This window comes from Caretta caretta, chromosome 5 (assembly GCF_965140235.1).
Source record: "Caretta caretta isolate rCarCar2 chromosome 5, rCarCar1.hap1, whole genome shotgun sequence".
Classification (NCBI taxonomy): Eukaryota; Metazoa; Chordata; order Testudines; family Cheloniidae; genus Caretta; species Caretta caretta.
The window spans coordinates 111557732-111580616 of record NC_134210.1 but is presented as its reverse complement, the minus strand read 5'-3'; the positions used below and the strand labels follow the sequence as shown (position 1 = coordinate 111580616).

Here is a 22885-nt window from a genome sequence, read left to right as displayed (position 1 = left end):
GTTGTAAACCAGCACACAAGTCAGGTTTGTACAAAGTCCCAGTACTGTACCAGGGCTTTTCTCTGAACTTAACTATATAGAGAGTTGCAGGAACAGCCCTGGGATACTGTGACAGGGTGGATGAACACAGTCCATAGATTGGCAGAAGTGGAGTTAACACTCTTGGGTGCAGCTGCCACAAAATGAAAGATTTTAAGGACATGAGTCAAGATAATGGTTGGGAGATCAGTACAAGCCAATTACAAATTGTCCTTTGTGTTTGGTGGATTTGATTTTAGTTCTTGTCATGTTGAGTGGCCTTAAATATAAATTCAGGGCATGTCCAAAAGGAGTTCTTCTCTTTGTGAATCCCTGGTGCCAGAGAAAAGAAAGTATGGGGGTTCCATGACCCCTTCACTTGTTGGCAAAAAGAGGCTTTATTTCTCCTTTCAACAACAACAAAATATCTGCAAAAGAGGATGAGATTCAAGTGAACTATTTATCTGGCAGTGACAGTTATCTTACCACCCTTTCTCTTTCTTTTCATATTATACCTTTGTAGTTTTCTTTGCTATCGCTTATATAGTTTATTTACTGTCCCCAGGATGTGACATCGGTGTCATACAGTATTGTACACCAGAGCCATTGCTTAGTAATTGTTTCATACTATGCAGTCTGTAACTAGCAGCAAGATGTTTTGCAGCCCCCGGTGTACCTTCTATATCAAATTACTTGTTTGGACTTGTTTATCTAGTCCACAAGAACAAGAGAAGAACACATATTTGCTTCTGCTGTATTGCCAGTTGTAAGATCTCAGAAAGGTGACTGGATTGCCACATAAAAAGTTAAATAACTGCTTATGTGCTTTACTGAACTCAGACTTAAGTGAGCACTACTTCTAATTACAATCTTATAGGAGTTAAGTTCCTGAAGTAGCAGTGAATTGCTATTGGGTGAGTAAGTAAAGCATTTTCCTTTCTGGTCATGATGTGTATACAACTATAATTGTGAAAGGCATTTTGTTGTTCCAGTGAGTTAAACAATATAAAGTTGCATTATATACATGAGGTTAAGTTTTACCAAGTTGTTCCGTTATGGCAGTATAATCATGACATTTTATGTTTTCACTGAAACACAAACCTTTTCTTGAAGGGACACAACCTGACTTTGCATCTGCGAGGGAATAGGAAAAGATCCTTCCAAAATAGCTCAACAAAGAAACGTAAGTAAAGGGAATTCTAGCAATTCTACAGATATAAGATAGGTTCTATACCATTTTATACACCTATACAAACTGGAGAAAAGAAAGCAAGCAAGAAAGAAAGAGGAGGTACTGGATATTTCATATGAAAGTCAGGAAATCACTGGTGCCATTAAACAACTGAAGACTAATTAAACTCCTGATTGATTTTTCCATAAACCTCTATAAAGTTATCACCTCCAAAGTTGACCCACTGTTAGCCAATGTATTCAAGCCCACTACCAGCTCTCATCTATTACTAGATGCATTTTACAGTCACAAATGTTCACACACAAATGACTGCAAAAGAAGGGAAAACAGACCAAGGCACATCACTGCTTAATAACAATGTTAAGATTTTTGCATTGTTATTAGTGGTCGATTTGAAAACTATTATGCCTTTTCTCAAAGAAAACGACCACATTGGCTTTATCCACAGTACTCTACGGACAATCTCTCAAAACTAATTAAAATAATCTCTAATTTTTTGATTTCACTCAGATTTGATAAGGAATTCAGCTGGGATGACTGGTTTTACCTGTCAAATGTACAAAAAAATTGGTGAAAAAGTTATGGAATTTGTTAAATATACTCAGTTTTGACCTATAAATTTAGAAGAATGGGAATGCAAAACACCATATGGTATATTAAATACGTGGGTTCTGTTTGAGGAGAGGAGAATGGTTTTGTTTGAAGAGAACACCATATGGTATATTAAATACTTGGGTTCTGTTTGAGGAGAGTGGTTTTGTTTGAAAAGGAAGATGCAGCAATTAAACTTTTCTCATCCTCACCCATCGTACAGTTTTAGATCTTTGGTACCTTACAAACAGGTTGTTTTATAAAGGACTATCCAGTAGGTGCATTATTGTGTGATCTCATATTTACAATGGTGGGATCTCAAACTTCTTAGGAATTTTTTACAGGGGATTTGCTATCAGAACTTCATAACAAAAAGGATTATTTGTTACTATGGGAAAGGGAGAGGCTAGAGTCGTTTCTCAGCCTGGGGTCATGACTCCCCTTTCTTTATGCCTTTATGTAAGAGGAGTCACAAAACTATGAAAAGGTGTCCTGTAATTTTTTATTTTTAATGTGGAGTTATGTATCGACGAGGTGATAATCATGGTCTCATGCCTGGTCTACACTTAAAGTTAGGTTAACAAAGATACAGCACTCAGGAGTGTGGGGAAAATACCCTTCTGTCCTGTAGGAAACAGCTACACTATGGCGCTACAGCAGCATAGCTATAGCACGGTAACTGTGCTGCTATAGCACTCATAGTGTAGGCATGACATGTTAAGGACTGTTATAAAGAGGACAATGATCGATTGTTCTCCGTATCCACTGAAGGTAGGACAAGAAGTAATGTGCTTAATCTGCAGCAAGGGAGATTTAGGTTAGATATTAGGAAAAAGTTTCTAACTGTAAGGATAGTTAAGCACTGAAATAGATTTCCAAGGGTTCTGGAAAACCCATCTATGATGCTTCCTGGGAGAACCCAAGGCTGTGAGGCACCTCACTTTCACCAGTCAGAGGAAGCCTTGTTTGTGCCTGCCACGCTCAGCTCCCCAACGCCACAGGCCACGGACAACACAAGCACATAGATATGTCACCTCCTAGTGAACGGCCTTAACTCCAAGATCATAAGTACATAATTTTCAGTATGGATCCTGAATGCCTTAAATATTATTTGTACATATATTTCACAGTGATTATGAGGACCAGTGGGCTACTGGCTCTCAGTAGAGATCACATATACCACCCTTTGGTGAACTCTTATGTATACATGTGACCAGGGCAATCTTTGTAAAGGCCTGTGCACCCCCTGTGCCATCTGCCAGTTGGCACAGGAAGCTGGACTGGATGGCCTCTCATGGTCCGTGCTAGCCCGACAGTTATATAAATGAATATAGAATGTTACCAAATCAGAATAGTAGTGTTTTACACTCATCCTCACACCTGCAAATGATTAAAAAAGGTCCAAAACAGTAGAAAATTAGGTACTACTCATTGAAATTCTTAGAACTTTGTCAAGGATTCATTGAAAGAGGAAAAATAACGAGTAGATCATATCACTTGTATCACAAAGGATTTTATGATTTCATGATCAGTTTGTAGCCATTATAAAACTGTTGTAAAATTTGCCTAGGATCTGGGGGAAACGAGTGGATTTTTTTAAACTCTTCCTTTCTTCTCTTGTTGTAATTTTTTATTTCTACTGTTGTACTTTACCTGTTTATTTTCTTTATCTATTCTTTTCACTGCAACTTTGGGGGCCACTTCAGGACTTGGTCATATAAATGTTAGTATTAAAGTTATTTCAGCACTGGAGTAGAACCGTCCTACTTAGATCAATTTACAAACAGATTCATATATTGAAGCTGAGAAGGGAGAAAATAAGAAGTCTCTTCTTCTATCATTTGTTTTTTTTATTACAAACCATTATGATAGCTTACAAAATAATTAAATTTGAGTTAAGCTTGCCTCTGTATATGTATACTAAGGAATTTACATTTAAAAGAAAAAGATTTTAAGAGTATGGAAAGCAGTAATGAACAGAGTAGCTTAATATTCAAATACAATTATTGTTCATATAATTTCTTAAGTGTTCAGGTGTAAACTAGCATAACGTATATTCCAAAAAACAACCTTAATTCTTCCCTTGTATAGCTACCCACTATCTATCCAACAGGAATAATATACTTCACAGTGGGTGCATTTAGAATGTTGTTACATTCATTCATTCACAAATCAATACTCATGAAAAATAACACTCAGGCCCTCATTCAAGGCCCACTGAAGTGAATAGAAAGACTCCCATTGACTTTAATGGGCTTGGATTATTGCTCTTTCAGTGTTCCCATACTCAAAAGGATACTGCTAGCTAAAGGTTATGGTTATATGCAAATGATTTTTAATATTTACATTAAATGTCACACATGTATCTTCACAAACTTGGCAATCATGAAAAATATTTTGAATGTTCCATTGTTTTTTTTTATAACTATGTGTTTTCAATAGGGACTCTAGTATACTGTGTACTGCCACTTTAAAAATCTATCACTTAGGTCTTCAGTGCTTCATGCTGAGAAGATTCTAAATGCAGACACAAGACATTCTGATTTGATTGAGTGGAAGTTTACCATGCTTGGACTCAGGCCCACAGGTGATGTTTCCTGGTCCAGTTTGAGAAAATCCATTCAGCCATTTTTGTGTTACTATGAGAGAGAGAGAGAAAATACTTTTCCAACTAAAAAAAGTTCTAAGCTACTGCAAAAGAATGGCTGAAGTTTGGAACTTGGCAATAGACAGTCCTCTGAGGAGTTGTTTTTGTGGGTTGGGGGTGGAGGAGCAGGGACTAATTTTTATAAAAAACTATATATGTTTAATATACTCAGTGCTAAGGCTGTTAGAGTCTAATAAAGCCGTATCCATTTGGTGACATCACTTCACATTGTCCCAGCCTAGTAGGCCCAGGAGCTACTGCTATCAAGTTACTTTTGGGGAAAAAAATTGCCTAAGATTGTAAATGTCTGTAGAAACACACCCAGCGCATTCTCAAAAAAACTGTGTTAACCCCAGGGTCATGATCAATTTGTGATTGCAAACTGAAAAGTCAAAATAGTATTTTCTATTACTATTTAATTATCTAACTTAATACTGTTTTGATACACTCCCGAATTCCTTGCTCTTTCATTCCTATATTGCATTTCTGGTACACTGCAAACGTTCTTTTTACATCCTGCATTCCTTGCACACACACAGTAGGCTTTTGATGTCCTGAAATGTATACCATAAAATTTACAGGCTGTGCCTCACAGCCAGGTTAACACTGCTGTGCTACCCTAACTTGCTTATTTTTTGTGTTTTGTAAGTCTTAACATTACATTAATATGATGTTATACTTGAACATGTTAATTCTAGCAGAAAAAAATCTGCATAAGAATGTAAACAGAAACAAATGGCTGGACCCTCACACTCTCCAAGAGAATGGCCACTAAATGTAGGAGAGCAGACTTCCATTGATCACAACACTTACTTGGTGTTGAAAAAAAAATTCCAATTTCCTGGCAAAGCGTTAGCATTAAATTGTGTATCCATCATCCAAAACAGAGTTTACTGTGATACAAGTAATTTTAATTGTTTATCTTTCTGCTGGAGGTCCTTTGATATCACAACTAGATAACAGAGTATTAGCATTATGTGAACTGAATGATTCATTAATTCAGAATCACTTTTAGACATTTGAAATATAACTGGCAGACCAGAGCTAAGCAAATCAAGTCTGCCATTAGAGAAAGACTTTTCTGACTTCTGTATGAACTATACTTGTGCTATAACTTTGTGTGATTAAGACTTTCTCTCATTTGTTTTTCTGGCATTTCCTGTAACAATTCATTTGGTGCCTGATCCAAGCCCCACTGAAGTCAGTGTCAAGTTTTCTACTGACTTCACTGGGCATTGAATTAGGCTCTTGATGAAAAAGCTGAAGTCACAAAAAAATTAAATATTAATATAATCAGTTAGATCTCGAAACATTTGCATCCATATGGTTCTGTCCAACATATTGCATAGTTTCCTATGAATTCTGTCTTCTACGGAATTTAGATCTGAAGGTTTCAGGAGACTTTTTTTTTTACATACTCCCCACACTAGTGTTGGCGCACGTGTTCCTCTCTGTCAGTTGCTATTGCTTCCATCCACTCTGTGTTGTTGAGATTGACTGTTCTTCTCTCCCAGTGAAGAGTTCTACTTAAGGTTTCTCTTGGACTCCATTGTTTCCTCACACCAGTTGGTTTCCACTTGACAGCTTCATGTGGAAGTCTGTGTGTTGGCATCTGGAGTACGTGCCCCAAATAGGTCCAGTGCTTCCTTCTGATTCTGGTGGAAATGAGCTACTGGCTGGTGATTTCTCAGATTTCTCTTCATTGGTAATAAAGTCTTTCCAACCAATGCCCAGAATCTTTCATACACACTTGTTTTCAAAGGTGTCTAGTTTTCTGTCTAACATTTTGGTAGATTTCCAGCTCTTGCAGTTATATGTTAACACTAAGAGTATGTTTGAATTTAAAATTCTCAGTTTTGTTTTATCAGTTAGGTATAAAATGTTTTGGATAGGAACATGAAACAGAGTGTTGGGCCATTTCCACAGGTATTCTCATTTCCACATTCTCTGATCTTTAGGTCAGGGAGAGGAATCTCCATACTGGAAATCACATTTGATGGATAACTAAATTAGGGGGGAATATTAAGCTCCTTTGAACACATTATGTGAGAGATTTAACCTGCCAGCATCATTTTTTTAACATGTCTTCAGCTCTGGCACTGTGTCAGTACATTTTAAGCAGATTCAGTAAATTCACCTAGAATGAACTCATTAAAGGTTCTATTAGCTGAAGTTCAATTCCCCTTTCCCCCACCCCAAAAAAAAGGGATGTGTGGCCACCCTGTATAAAGACTGCAGAGTGGACAAAATGATAAGATAGAAACAGATCTGATCCTTTGTCCAAAATTAAAACCCAATCAAACCTTTGTAAGTTTATAAAATGTCCAGTAGGCTGGTAATAGTAATAATTAGCACACATGCAGTGCTTTACATCTACATTGCACTGTAAAAATATTAATAAATGAATCATCAGAAAGCCCCTGTGAGGTAAGTGTTATCTCCATTGTACACCTGGGGCAACTGAGACACAGAATGCTTAAGTGTCTTCCCCTAAGTCACTCCAGGATTCACTGTCTGAGCTAGAGTTAGAATCCAGGATTTCTTGGCTCCTAGTTCTGTGCTTTTGCCTACTAGACTACATCATCTTTTTCTTTTCATGGTATTTACATGAATCCCATGCCTATAATTTGTTTTCTGGTTTGGAGGAATCCAGAACTGAAGGCAGTATTCAAGGAATAGTCTCTGCGACATGATGCCTATGCATATGTAATCCAAAAATCACATTTGATTATTTTGCTGATACGTCACATTGCTGGCACTGGAGCATGAGTTGTGAACATCACATCATTGATAGGACTTCCATCACCAGGGGCCTGCTGCAGCTGCTTGTTTGGCAGCTGTCTGAAGCAGCAATGGATATAGGTATTAGCCTTTTCACATCTATTTGTCCCGATTTAGAACTGATTCTGTTTCCACTGAAGTCTGTGGCATAACTGCCATTGACTTCAGGATAATTAGGATTGGTTCCTTAAAACTGTATCCCTTCTCATTTAAGATATGATGGCATATAAAGTGACAGCCGCTTGGCAAGGTAATTAGAACCCGACCCACTTAAAGCATGAAACATGAACTCTATAGGCCATCACCTTGCCATTATTCATTTTGTTAAACCCCTCCTTAAATGGTTTCCAATTATTTGAATTTTTAATAAGCATCCTAAATAACTAGCCCATTACATGGTAACTTGAGAGTTCAGATAAGCTCTGAGGGAGCTATTCTGGTCTTTCTTATAAACAATAAAAAGTTAATAAGGTAACTAATGCATATTTTTTAAAACTTTCTGTATTACGTATAAAACAGAGGGACTAAAACAGCTCCAAAGGAACCATTCTGTTCTATCAGGCAAACAATATAAATGTTAAAACTTTCCATAAAAGACGTTTGTCTTAAAAAAAATAAAAGGGACACTAATAAATTAAATTTTAAAACTATATTTAAAGACACTCATAGAGAGACTTAGACAAAATTCAGGAAACCAAATGTAGGGGTGAAAACACAAATGTAAAGATGGTATAATTCATGCCACTGTACGTTTTTGAAACAATTTGTATAAACTAAGGCTGGATTGTCAGCATAAACTTTGAATTTATTGGCTTCTGTTGCTTTAAATCAGACCCTTCACATTATTTAAACATAGCCTTTTCTATTTAATATTCAGAATGATAGAACATACACATTAGACTGCAGATAGATACATCATTCATCCTGGTAGAATGCATATCTCATAACACTTAAATAGTTTATTAAACTTGTTTCATCTGAGATAGGATAAATTTTGTAATTGACAGCAAGTCATAGGCATGTACTATATTTATCATATTTAACATTACCCTATGTTACAGAAACTATTCTACTTTGGTCTCTTAAGTACTTTTTTCTTGAAGAAAAAAATATATGAAATATGTAAATGTTGTTTAAAAAATGACTTAAATCTTAACTCCTATATGGAATTGGTTTAGTGGTCTCAGTTCAGTCCCTAGTGGACACTAGAGTATATCATGAAAACCACCACACATAATTTGGCACCATTTAGTACAACTAGCAGGCTCTGATGTGGAGAGGTCTGGTAATGAGCCTAGGGAGACTGAATGACCTCTTATTTTAGGGAGTATGGACTCTCCAAGTCAGTACTGAAGTTAAATAGTACAGGGAGGTTCACTCTGAAGCTGTTTGCTCCCTTTCTAACTTATGGGAATTAGAGGCCTTGCATTTGAGTCTAACCCACTCAGTTGGTAAGCATAGATATTTAGCAAAAGAAAATCAAGAGGACTCGCCTGTCCCCTAGGCAGCAGTAGTGGATTCCATCTGGGTGTGTTGACATTAGAGTTTTGTCCCAAGTTTCCCACCATTGGTACCCACTGTTCAGCTAGACCAATGTTAGCAAAGGTGAGTGTGCTCATGCAGATAGGGTTGCAAGGGTCTGCTGGCATTTAAGCACTAGGTTATCTAACTCTGTTCATAGTTACACAGGGTTACAATCCTGGCAGCCAGCAGTAATTTGTCTACACTAGCGCTCCTATAGTTGAGGCTGAACTGATGGTAACAACAGGAAGAAATTTCAGTCAAAAATACCTGATGTAGACAAGGCCTTTGTGGGCCGAGCAAAGGGGGCAATATTTTTGGAAAAACAGTTATGGTTGTATGATATTGTTAAACAATCTGGCATGTGTTAAAAAATCACAAATAACCATATAAGGGAGTATTGTTTTGCATCTTAGCAGTTTTGAGTTTAGGATGATTATTGTTGTTTTTTGGTATCCTTTCTGCTTAAGTCAGGATAAAACTTCCTTTAGGGTATCTCTAGATTAGCGTTTTGACTGCTTAGTTTTTCCAAGACTTTAGAAAACTGAGGCCACCATCAGGAAAAATGGAAACCAGTTGTAACCCTTTTAGTACCACTGTATGTTGTTCAAGACCTACCCATATTTTAGATCTTCATAATATAATACTCCCTCTCCTTTCTTACATGCTGTGAGCAATGAAATAATTAACAAATTTGATATCTTAAGTATTATCATTGGCATAAAAAATAGTGCCCACTGAAATAAATACAGCAGGTCACACCTCAAAGCTGTTGTTTCAGGCTCTCTGCAAATTCAGGCAGAAATTGTTATACATTCACAGAAATCAGTTATACATTCACATTAATAAATTTATTCACAACTGCAACACCTGAAGAGAGTGTATTTTTAAATGAAAGCTGAGACTCTGGAGAACAAATTAAAAGTCTGTCTGTGTCTTCCCTCCATCCTCTGTGCAACTAATCCTTCCACATGCCCAGAGGCAGACCCAATACTTCAGAAGACACTAGCTTAATGTACCTCTTGTCCTTGGAAAGTTCAATGGTCTTGTATTGGGATGTCATGAAAAGATAAACAGAATAAAAAAACCTCCTGAAAAGACCAGCAAATAGTTGGGACAGAGGGAAATTTCTGCTGTCTGCAGTTCTCCCATGTAAAAGGCCCCCCTCTCTCTCTCTAGTTTTTCCCCAGGGGAACGGACATGTACAGTGCAGGTTCCTGAGGGTTCTTTGAAAAGCTTGTTACAAACTGTGAATGTTATGACAACAAACATGACTTCAAGCAAATATTGAAATATTCACTTCAAGAGTCATAAATTGGAAAATTGTCAGGTGTACTTGCCAGTCTATGGAGACATGGTACCTCTGTACGTAATGATGCCTGGGTAATTGACTGACACTTTTTTAAGTGCTGGATTCACATATTATGGTGTGATTAGAAATTCTGACTTGGCAAGTTCCTCACAGCATCCCTACGAGAGCAGAATTTGTGGGGTTCATAAGTGAACATTTCTTGGATTTTTAGCCTTTGCATTTATGGTTTTGACATCTGATTCCAGAAGGGTCCAGGGAGCAAAAGGCACTGCTGTATGGCAGCAACCTTAATTCCGAGTTAACAACGTCTTTTGTGAGTGACTAATGGTAAAGTTGATACCAGTGCCCCAGAGTGTAATTCTTCAAGCTTTAATTACATAAGTAATCCTTTCTCACACTTGTAGTCCCATTGACATCAAAGATCACTCATGTGAAAGAGGATCACTCATGTGAAAGAGCAAGATTGGACTCATAGTGCAGGAGAACACTTATCTTCTCAGTAAACTATATAATATTTTATATTGGGCCCATATGGATGAGGAGGAATCCACATTTTGGGAGGTATTTTTGGATGTCTGGGATTTTTTCTCTGACACAGAATTAGGGTTGCCAACCCTCCAGGAATAAAAGATTAATCTTTAATTAAAGATTACGTCATGTGATGAAGCCTCCATGAGTATGTTCAACCAAAATTGGCAACCCTGTACAGAAGTGACTGGGGCACTGAGATAAAAGTTGAACCCCCTCTTCCCTTTATTCCTCCATTAAAACTAAGTAAAACTTTCAGGATCTTTGAAGAACTTGGTACTTGAGGGACGTTTGTTTCTCAAGATGGGACTTGTTTCTTTTTATTCTGTATGAAATTGTAATAGAGTTCTTGACACTGGGTGGGAGGGGAGAGAGTTTTTTAAAAAGAAAATTGAATAAGCAAGTTTGTTTCTCTGATGTATATTGTGCCATTCAGTAACTTCCAATTAAGTTCATTCACTTAGAGCTGAATATGGTACTAAAACAACTGTATTCAACCCTGCAAAATTTCAGAGTATTATGAATGACAATGAAAGAATCATTTTAAGTTCTGCAGCCATGACTGATATATGTGAAGATGGTGAACAAACTTTATTTCTTCTACGGAAAATAGCATAAATACTTTTTACAAAGAAAACGTTAGAAAAAAGTTTACTAGCATTGTAATGGCACTTCACGCTTATGAATCACCTCCAGGGGGATGGGAAGGAAACAAGCCACCTTTTCACATTCTATCTGCCCATTGCTCCAAAGGACCTTACAAGTCAGTGTCAGAAAAAAACAGACACAATTCATACATTGTATGGCAGACTTCCATTGGCACTGTTTCAGACTGATGGGCCTTGTATTCTGTTTAATGATTGCAGAAACAGTTTGATGTTATTGGTTTTCGGCTTCATCCTGGGAGGCACTGAGTGCCCCCTATGAAATGCTCAATACCCCTGAATTCCCACTGGCCTCAGTGGGAGGTCAGGGCCCTCAGCACAATGCAGAATTGGGCCCATATGGCTATTACCATTCATAAGTTAATTTTACTGCTTTTCAACAGTTGTGAAACATTTACCATGACATCCCCTAACAGCTGGAAAATTGTGCTGTAACTTAAAATTCCTTCATTCAGCTTCCCATGGAATGCATCTTGCTCAGAGAATCCAGAGACAATCTAAATAGTGGTTAAAATATACACTCAGCATAGGCATAAATGTCACTATTTATTTTGTTTTAGGACAAACACAGTTGATAATGGCACTACTTTTATTTTGCATATAATAGTACTGAATTTTATTGCATTGTACAGTACATGGAAAACACAGAAAGACAGTCGATAAAATGTTTAAAATCACAGAACTATGATTCCTGAGTTTTTCCCCCCTGGTGGGACAAATTCTGTCACAGCAGCATACAGAATAATCTCCAGGGGGCAAATTCTGCTCTCCATTACACCATCATGAATCCAGAGTAATCCACTAATTGTGATTACACCAAAAGCAGAATTTGGCCCTATGGAACTACTCATGAGAACCAGGCAAGCAGAAAATGCCTTTATGTGCATTTTTTTTGTCCTGGCAGCAGGAATCATAGTATTAGGTTTGTTAATGTACTGCTTATAGAACAACACTGGGAGACTACAATTTGATACATACATTTTTATCGTCTGATTTTTCAGAAATACTGTGCACCCTCAATTCCCATTGAAGTCAATGGGAGCTGTCAGTTCTCAGCACCTTTGAAAATCATGGTATTAGTGTAGAGAGTTCAACATAAGTGGCCCTGATTCTCCACTTCTCTGTCTAAGTTGCACTCGGATGCACTGCAGAAGGGCGGCTGCCAGGAGCTGGTGGCAGCTCCCAGATTTACGGCTAACCAGCCCCAGCATAATTTAGAGCAGGAGAGATTCTGCTCCAATTTGTGCTACTTACACCAGCAGGGGATTGGATTTAGTGGAGCTCAGTTCGTCCATGTGCCAGAGTGTCCCCAACATGCCGCCTACTCCCACTTACAACAGCGCTGGCGTAGGCACCATTTTGGCAATCTATGGCAGTGTAGAGTCCACCTGCACAAAGGGAATTCTCTGCTAGGAAACAACTAGGTCACTTTATGCTGCACAAGTAGTGCAGAGTGGCCTTAGTGGACCAGAGAATCTGGCCAAAGCTTACTTTAAGAGCCAACTTTTCAGCCCTTCTTTAACTGAGTCTCTCTTTTTGCTGCCTCAAATTTGGGGGGCATAAAGGGAGCCCACCTTCTGAAAACCTAGCCCTGAACACACACAACGGGTTAGATGTAAGCAGAGTTATGAGCTGTGTTTAAAAAGAGTTTTCTAGGGAAGTTAAATTTAGTGCAATGGGCAGAACCTGAAGACCTTTTGCAGGCCCCTATTTCATTGACATTAATGGAAATTTTGAATAAATAACATGTTCAGTGTTTAACCTGTGAAAGGTATGCTTCTAGAAAAAAAGAGTGTGGAGGTATTAATTTTTTTCCTTCAAAGTATACACTTAGTTTATAATATATCTTTTATTTTGTAACTTAATAAGTGAATTCGGTGTTTATGTTAAAAGACTGAACGTGTCATAAACTGAAATCCTCTAGAGCATGAGTTGCAAGTTGGAAAGAGTTCCCCACATTCCAGCACCAATGTGCTTAAACCATATTCTGAAGACACTGTTGCAGTGATAGGAAGATAGGTCGTTCTCCAGGCTCGTTTAGGCCCCAATCCTGAAAAAACTCATGCACATGTGAGCAGTCACTTTGAAGTCAATGGCACTATTCACATGCACACAGCTCAGCACATGCATGAGTGTTAGAGGATCAGAGACTTAATCTCGCCGCTGAAAACGTCAAGACTTTTTTGAAGGTCGCCTTTAATTTATTATGAAAAAGCAAGCATTTTTTTTCATTACAGATAGTTCTCTACAGGAAATATACTGCCATTCTCATACTGATGTGTAGGACAGAGGTATGAGCAACATTGTGCAAAGATGCAGAACAAATACAGCACATAGTCACATTATGATACCTACTATACCTCCCAGATATTTAAAAACATGCCAAAATCCTGAAGCTCTTTCACAGATCAAACTCCCACTAAGTCAAGGGAGTTTTGCCTGAGTAAGGGCTGAGTAAAAATTGAACAAGGTCTTCAGGATATGGGCCCATATTTTTAACATTTATTCCAAAACATACACTGCTGTTTAAAGTACTTGAAAGTACGTAGCAACTGAAATTGTTTACATGTCTCAGAATCTGACTAATGTGAAGATCGCTTTTATAAATGCTTTGACAGGCTCTTAAAACCACCATAAGGTTTCAGATTTCCACCTCCCATAGAAAAACCCCAGGAAGGGACTATGTAGGAGGAGAACGCTTCAAGGTTCATGGGAGAACTTTCCCCAGATCATTCTATTATGGAGGGAGGTTTGATAATCACTCATCACCTCCGAACAAGTAGTTGGGTTGGTCTCTTAAGTCTGTAGCGCCTCTGAGGTTTGCTAGAGACCAGGACCATCCACAACGAGGCCCTGTACCTCTGGACAAGCTCAAGGGCCTTTCATCACCTCTGACTGTGTGGCACTCTAACTCCAGTAGAGCCATGCTGCCATTATTATGGAAAAGTCTTATAGAATTTAATACAGTGGTGGGCAACCTACAGCTTGGCTGCTGCTTCCCGCAGCTTCCATTGGCCGGGAATGGCGAACCGCAGCCACTGGGAGATGCGGGCAGCTGTGAAAATATAAACAAAGGTCTGGTGGCCCGCCAGCAGATTACCAAATTGCCCACCATTGATTTAATAGGTGCAGCACAGAATCTGGCTCTATGTAATCCTAGCAGCACATGATTAGCAGAAACATTTAATTGCAAGATTTTCTGTTCTTCCACTTACTGTGCACTTCCAAAAGAGCAGCTGCTTCTATTGGTAACTTATTTTGAAAATTATTGTTCAGTTTTTTCCAGAACACACGCAAAGCTTCACTCGTTTCAGAATATCAGAGCAAACATTTAGCTGAAATATTTCATAATGGTGATTAGCAAATAAGCCAGAAAACACACATCCCATGTGACCACAGACCACAGCTAATCTAGACTGAAACATTCAAATATTGAACACCTAATAGAGTTATTTTACAGAAATCAAACTATGTAATTTATGGTAAATGAATTACAAAACTGTAAGAAGCAAATCTATCAATCTATATAAACATATATATTGGAAAAAACACATTGATAAGCCATCATAGTAAGTGTTTATAGTGCTCAAAAATATCACTAAATAATATCATTAGATAGACAGCATTTATATTTAAATCCCTCATTTTCACCAGTTTAGACTCATTTGCGGAAAAAAATAGCTATGAGAAAAATAAGCCTGGAAAGTTTGTGTGAGGTGACTTTAACCATATTAAACAATAAATAAATAAATAAATAAAAAATCCACACCACTGTTTAAATATTTCTAAAATTGTAAGAAGGCAAAACAGGAAAATTCACCAATTTTGTACTCTCTTTTTGTTTATATAAAATGGTTTTTAATTTTATAGTGAAACTTGGGCTAGTAAAAGAGTAAATAAATTGCTTTGTTTCTGAAAAATAAAAAAGTGAAAAGAGATGAGATTTTGTCATTAAAGTGACTGCTGCTCTTCTTATGTCATAGTTTACATTGCAAATGCCTACTCTGGTCATATACATTCACAGCATATCAGCTCTGATGGAGGCGTGATATCTGTTCTTTGTTTATAAATCCTACTTCACAAATGCCGCTTCCTTCCTTGACAAAGAATGCAGATGCAAAAGCAGACTAGAATTTTTTTTCCTGCAACGCATGGTTCTTAGGAGCAACCACTGGGATATCTTGGTGAATCTGCCAATTGTACTAGAATGCTGTTGCTGCGTCTGATTTGCCTGATCCTTATCATTCTGCATTCCATTATCCTTTAAGTAGAAAGCCAATCTGAATATCAAACATTTAAAACAGCCCCCTCTACCATGTGGCACCAGCCAGTTAAGTAAGGTCTGGACCCTAGGGCTTGTTTTCCAGTTTCCTGGACCATTAGCTATTGGAGGGGACAAATTGGCCAAGGATTGCCTTTAGTTCTAAGCCCTCAATCACAGTGTGATATCAGACCAGTCTGAGTTAGGGTCACCATTTTATTTATTTATCTGGAGTTATAAAACAACAAAAGGCACCTATTTTATACTCTGACAGCTATTTAAAAATGACAGAAAAATCAATATAATCAATATGAAAAGAAAACATACAGCAACCTCACCATAATATAATAACCAAATAAACCCCTTTCCTTGTATATCAGTCTTCCAGCAGTATTCCCTTTCCTCTTCCAAAAACGGGCCTTAGGGCATACCTTGAAGGTCAGCAGATTAAGACAATGGAGGGGTGGGGGAACAGGTGAGAGACATTCAAAAGAAAACGTCCTGCTAGCAGCCCTCTCTCTTTTACATCCACAGGTGTCCAGCTCCAGCATCTACATAGATCTCAGCTGCAGCAGCATAGTATGTGTTTTGGTGGGAAGGAGAAGGTAGTCTCTCATATGCTCCACTTCATAGTAAAATGGTCAGGGAGGGAAGGCTTAAGGTACTTGATGCTTAAGGGTAATTCAGCTTGCCAAAACCGCAGTGTAAACTCCAGTCTCCAGCCCTGAAGATGGAAAAGTAGCTCCCCTTCTAACCCTTGGTTTGAGTATGTCTAGATGACAAAAAGGTGTTTTTAAACCTTATTAACCTGGTTTAAAATGCCTCTTAGCACCTTGTGTAGATACATTTTAATGCTTTGAACATCATGGTAGCTGGCTTTGTTGTAGCCCCTCCTAAAAGTCCCTAACATGACTAGTGAGCACGTGAATGTAAAGCTGTGACCACACTAACTGAGGTCTCAAATCATACGAGCTAACACTTTTTTCCTATTTCCCTATTCTAGGCACGGCCACATTGTTCTGTGCTCCCTGTTCTCTCACCCAGGAAATCCTTCAGCCCAATGACTGCACAGAGAAGCGCTCCTGTAAGCTCATAAACTTGTCTCTTTCACCAACAGACTTTGGTCCAATAAAAGATATCTCAAGCAACTTGTCTCTCCAGTGACTGCATGGAGTCCATTGTTCTCTATGCTAAGCACAGGCTAGTTCAGGTGGGTGTGTGCATTTAGCCATCCTTTTGTCCTGCTGTTCTACAACACAAAGGAACACATTAGACAGGTTGAATTAATCATTTTCTCCAAGTCTCCATCTGGACAAAAGAGAGTATTTAATGCACACCATACCCTTAACACATGTCTGGTAGGTAGCTGTAGCCATCCCTCCCATGCTCCTTTGGGCAAGGCTCTCTCTGTTTAACTTACCTAGGGAGACTTTCATATCAATAATTCACTCCATGCATTTCATTGCCACCTTTGTCATAATAATGACCATGGATAAGGTTTGCTTTTACAGCATAAAAATTGAAATAAACCATTTAGCATTTTTAAAATATCCCTAGCTAAAATTGGCAAAATACACTTTTAAATTTTTCCCTTTTAAAATTATGTTCAGTGCATTTTAATTCTCACTTTAATTCTCTAATTTAGTTTGACTTTTTTGTAAGTTTCTTTAAGAATTAGTGGAAAAGTCTCTTGATCTGGTAAATGTTTTTGATCATGATTGTAACCGGGAATGTGTCTCTTTGCTGAGTGCTGAGCAGAGAAGAAACCTAATTCTCCACTGCCTGACATCTTGTGCAAAGTGGGTATAAAATGCCACTGTTCTGTTCTGGTTGTATTTTATAGCCACTTAGCACAGGTATAAGTGACTTCACAATTTACAAGGCAGTGAAGAATCAGGCCTTAAACCACAATAGATATCAATCTTGCTTAGGTACTTTGATAAAAGTATATTAAACAATGAAAGATATAGAGAAGGTAAATGGGGAGCTTCTGTTTTTCGTGTCTCATAATACAAGAGCATGACACATAACAAGCACATTCAAGGTGACAGATTCCAAAATGATAAAAGAAAAAACTTTTCCAACCACATAATTTGTATGAGGAATTAATTGCCACAGGAAATCACTATGACCAATAACTTACCAAGATTCAAAATGGAATTGGCCATGTATATGAATAATAAGAGTACCCAGAGTTATAATAATTAATGACAGGTTTGTTGACACAAATTTTGGAAGGGGGATTAAACCTCATGCTTCAGAGTTTAAAACAATTTCTTGACTATTAAATATTAGGATGAGACCTAGTGTGGGGAGCAGATTATCCTTACACACTTTTCTCTGAAACACCTGGTGTTGTCCACTGTTGGAGACAGGATATTGGTGTAGGTGGGCGATGGGTTTGATCCAGTCTGGCAATTACTATTTAGGTACCTTTCACTAAAAAGAAGTTAATGATCAAACTTTGATTAAATTAATGATGGGTAAATTTAGATCAAGTTAAAAGAGGAAATATCAGTTCACACAGCATGGTAATTGGCATGTGGAACTTATTGCTGTAGGTGATTGAGGCGAATACTGTAGCTAGCATTTATCAAAATCTATTAAAAGCTAGATAACTTTATGACTAATAAAACCTTTATAGAGGTGCATGCTAAAATAAGGGTAATCAAATCATATACCGATCTAGGTGGATCCCTACATGGATCAGGAAGGAATCTTTCTCCTTATACTCCTCAATTGACAAGGTGCACTATGAGCAGTTCAGTTTCCTTTGAAGCACCAGACAGCTGGCTGCTGAAGAAATGGTCTGAGTTAATACAGCATGTTGCTATGTCTTTATGAATAGGAGAATGCTAAGATTTTCCCCCTTGGACAGCAGAGAAAAGAAGTTACAGCCCAAGGAGAACTCCTCACCATCACTTAACGTGTTGCACACTTTCTCTAACCATTACCCATATGACTTCATGCCCCTAAATTTTAGATGTTTCCTACAAAAGATGAATATATTGTCTTGTCTAAGAATTATAATTTGTTTTTCCTACCTTTTTCTTCCTCCTTACTATGAGAGAAAATCCATTCCTTACTCTAATCTGTTTTGGCCCCCCTATCAAGGAAAAAAATCTTTGTCACCCTTACTACAGTTTATATATTATACACACTGCTCTATACACAGTAGAATCCTGTTACCGTATAAGGGTCGATTTGGGCAACCCCTATTTTAATTGTTATACTGTAGTTAAATGAATGATCACTACAGCAGCTATAAATAAAGCAATGAGTTTCCTAAAGCAGACATGTGCATAAAAGCAAAATCCCCATTCTGCAAGGGAAGAGTGAGTTTAAATGAAATTTTAATACCAACGTAGGTTGGCCAGATTATAATTGGCTTGGCTGGCACTCTCATAACATTCTTTACCTGTAACTGAGGACATGCTCTGTGCTGCATGTTAGACTTAAATTATCCTGCAGGAACCCCAGAATTATATAGCATTCCCTTTCCCTGGCCCTCTTCTCCTTACCCCCCTCCTTTCCTGTTTGGTCTTATCAATGCTGTGTTCTTTGCGTGATTTATATATTTTGATATGATTCAATTATATTATTCATCTCCAAATTTTAAATTTTCAATGGGCAGCGGATTTTTGTATTGAAAAAAAGGTACTGAGCTCATCAACTTTTGACATCTATCAGCTGCTGTGCTGTATCCCACCCCTATACCTGCCACTAGGCATTTAGCAATGGCAAATAAGAACACTCTTTTAATTGCAAAACAAAATGTAAAGAGCTGTTTCCATGGAAGTTTAGACTCTGAAGCACAATTCTGGTCACAAATAGATGAGGGTACCTGTCTGTAGCATACCTGCCCTCAGAAAGATGGGCAAACATTTTATGTTTGAAAACACAGTAATTGCTTCTAATGTGAAAAGGGTAAACAAGAAACAAATAAATAATCTCAAGAAGGCTTTGGACTTTGGAGGAGCAAAATATAAGATACAGCCCCACTCCTTTCCCATCAGTCTTTTTATTTCTTTGCAACTGGGATTCTGGGACTTTGTGTCTCCATTTTGATTTACTTTATTTTCTTTGTATTTGTTTGTCTTTGGTTTGACAGGTATGAAGAAGTAAAAAGACACTAGAAGAAAAAAGGGCAAGGAGAGGGAGACCCCAAGTCAAGGAAACCATACTGGTGTTTTGTTTTGTGTGTACAGTCTGGAGCCCAATTGAGCCCTGATCCCACAATGGGGCCTGGAGCCTCAGCACTGCTAACATAAGTAATGGCCAATACGGCCAGAAGTCCAATCATGATTATGGAATCCAGGCCACATTTTTAATACACCAAGTGTGACAACGTGATAAGCACAATCTCCACATTCTTAAGTATACAGGCTGGACTGGAGCTACATCATCCTACATTAAGAATTCCCTCTGTGACTACTTCACCTGAGCTCTGATTCTGCTCTATTGCAAGGGACGCTGTAGCAAAAGCACCTTATTGTGCTTCATCAAGAGGGCATTGCACCATTCTTCCAATTGTTCCTGCACTCTTTGGCTATGTTGGGTTCACCTCACTGTACAGGATTCTTCCTATCAAGCAGACGTTTCTATGTCCTAGAGTCATTCACAAGCTGGGTGAAATAATTGAAAGTAACCGGTGTTCACGTGACGGCGGCCATGCTGGTTGACACCAGAGATTGAATCAGGTCCAGAGCGAAAATCATGAGTGTCTAAAGCTTGAGTTCAAGAGCCAGGAGCCCCAAGAGCTTTAACAGACTTACATCCTCTGTGGATTGGGTACAGACAGGAATCAGTAACACACACTGACAGGTGGGTTACATTCATGTTGAGGAAGGGCCACTTATGGGAGAAGATAAGTATGAATGTTGTCCAGGGCTGAGGGTTAAGAGGGATCTGGGAAAAGGGGTGAATCACTGAAAACACAGAATGACTTGAAGACTGAATAAACACACTTATGCTCAGGAGCTTTTGGAGAGGACAGTTAGGCTTGGATGATTACAATACAGCACTACATTATGATTTCATTGGAGGTGTCATTCCTTAACCTGTCCAAACTGGAGTGTGAGAGCCAGGGGAGGAAAACAGCAACGCCATTAGCCATCCTCTGGTAACCAGAGAGCCTTCCCATTATCTTCAGCAACAGTTTGGGCCCCTTTCCTTACTAGAAGGAGAGAGACCAGTGGTGGCCCTGCCTGCAGTAGAGAGTTTAAAAGCTCAGAGTCAAGGCAGCTGGCTTCTAGATGCAATGAAGTTGACAGTTCTCACTTAATAATATATGGGAAGATCAAGAAGCCAGTGGATTTTTTTTACTATAAAGTAAAATACTGTAACTGAAGTGACACTCTCCAACTCTCAAAACAATCTTAATATGTCCTGGCTCCCTCTGTCTGTACCACCCCTGACATCCCAGCACAGCTGTGGCACTGTGAGGTATGTTTGTCCCAAGCAGCCCCTGACCCAGGTAAGTTGTTTGAAGCAACTGTTCCTTCTTTCCACCCCTGTTATCTCTTGAGTTGTTACTTAGAGATGCCTGTTCCCTTCCCACTGCTCAGTCTCAATGGGGAAAGACAAGGGGGCCGCATTGTTCCCCACCATTAGTGAAAGACATTGAGGGGGGAGCTGGAGACAATCCTGTCACCTTCCCAATTCCCAACTAGCTGTAGTGAGGGGCTGGTCCTTTTTCCTCTTCTGTCTTCAGAATCCAGGTTGTCTCCCCCCCTGCTACTGCCATGAGGGTATCAGTAGGAGGCAGAGCTTTTTCCTACTTAGGGATGGGCTTCCTTTATTGTCACAGACATAGAATGTAAATTGCGCCAAATAACTCTGCAAAACCTTGTCATTCAAATATCTCTTATAAAGGTACTAGATTTTGTAACCCTGTGATTCAATAATTATTTTATTAAACGTTTGAGCCCCTGGCTTTGGTCAATAAAGTCTTGTCCTGCTGCGATGATTTGGACAGCTGGTTGGCCTCAGGTTTTAAGACATGATAGCCTTGCACTTTGTCACCACAGTCAGGGTGACAGCATAGTCAGGTGAATTTCCATGTCAGTTTAATGATAATATGGACAAATGCACTGGAAAACACTGTGTATGGTACAATCCATTACTGACAGGCATAGACTAGCGTCCCTTGTAGTGCTTTGCCATCTCTGCCTTCTATGGTATAAGTAAGTCTTAAGCAATTTCTACTATATTTACATTTTTATTCAGCATTGTTGCTGCAAAGTACTTTTTGTGCTGAAAACAGTTTTTTTCTTTTGCACAGACAACTATTAATATACTGTCTGCATTATTCAGAAAATACTTAGAATGCAGGCTGAGGAGACAAGACGATGTGCAGTCAATGAACATTTAAAAACAACATGTACACCACATGCTGCAATGAATTTTCTTGGGTCATAGAACTGAAACAAATGGATCAAACAGCAACTAGAAACAACACTAGCAGCTACAAGAGGTAATAAAAATACAGCAGCTTGTTAGCCTACAGTGTGCATGGGGAGAATGTATTCTTGTTGACCAGCATGCTGTTGCAAGTTTGATTGTTTAAGAAAACCTTAACACAGGATTTCTTCTTTCCCTTCCCCCCGCCCACTCCAAACTCAGATGCAGTGAGTTTCAGTTTTGACATTCAACTCAGAATATTTTGACAACACACAATTTTGTTTTCCCCTCCATCATCTTTTGACTATAGATCAATGGAGACATAGGATGATTTTGTATCACAAATTCTCATTTATACTATATATAATAGTATATTGGGAAATATGTTGATGTGTTTAACTATGATAGACAGTCCTGGGAGTAGATAGACACTATCCAAGACACTACCTCAGTAGAATCATAATGTGCCATATACAAGGGAACTCCAGAGAACGTATTTTTCCATGTTGCCCACATGCTTTCTACTTGTAAAACACATATTGTGGGCAAAGCAAGCAGTAAATATTTATTCGTCTGTGTGATTTTGTAAGAAATAATTCCATATATTATTATGGAATTGTTTAGCTATCAAGGCAATAAGTTCCCTTGCTTCCCACATCTGCAATTGGAATGTAGCTCAGAGCAAAGCCTAGTGAAAGAAGAATTTGCATAGCCTGTTGCATAAAAACCATGGAGAATACAAGATTAAATACCTTCCCTTCCCCAATAGCTCTAAACAGCAACACCCTAGATTGGCATGCTGAGCATAGAGGCCAAGCACATGCAACAACTGCAACTCCTAATTCAATGGCAGACATTGATACATAGCACTTCACAACAGCAGCAGGCTCTAATCTGGATCCCTTATTTCACATTGTATTTTATGCATGTCCTGATAGATCAGTTCTACTTTCAATATTACTTTTTT

At 38.4% G+C, this 22885-nt stretch overlaps 1 long non-coding RNA gene across 2 annotated transcripts in view; it reads left to right on the top strand.

Annotated features, from left to right (window-relative positions):
• LOC142072216 (uncharacterized) overlaps positions 1 to 22885 on the top strand; it is a 44928-nt gene that overhangs the window by 18154 nt on the left and 3889 nt on the right. For both annotated transcript variants that reach the window (XR_012668630.1, XR_012668629.1), the window contains exons 2-5: positions 1132 to 1201; positions 16520 to 16726; positions 19628 to 20340; positions 21800 to 21991. This is a non-coding gene — a long non-coding RNA (uncharacterized LOC142072216). The remainder of the gene's footprint in view (positions 1 to 1131; positions 1202 to 16519; positions 16727 to 19627; positions 20341 to 21799; positions 21992 to 22885) is intronic.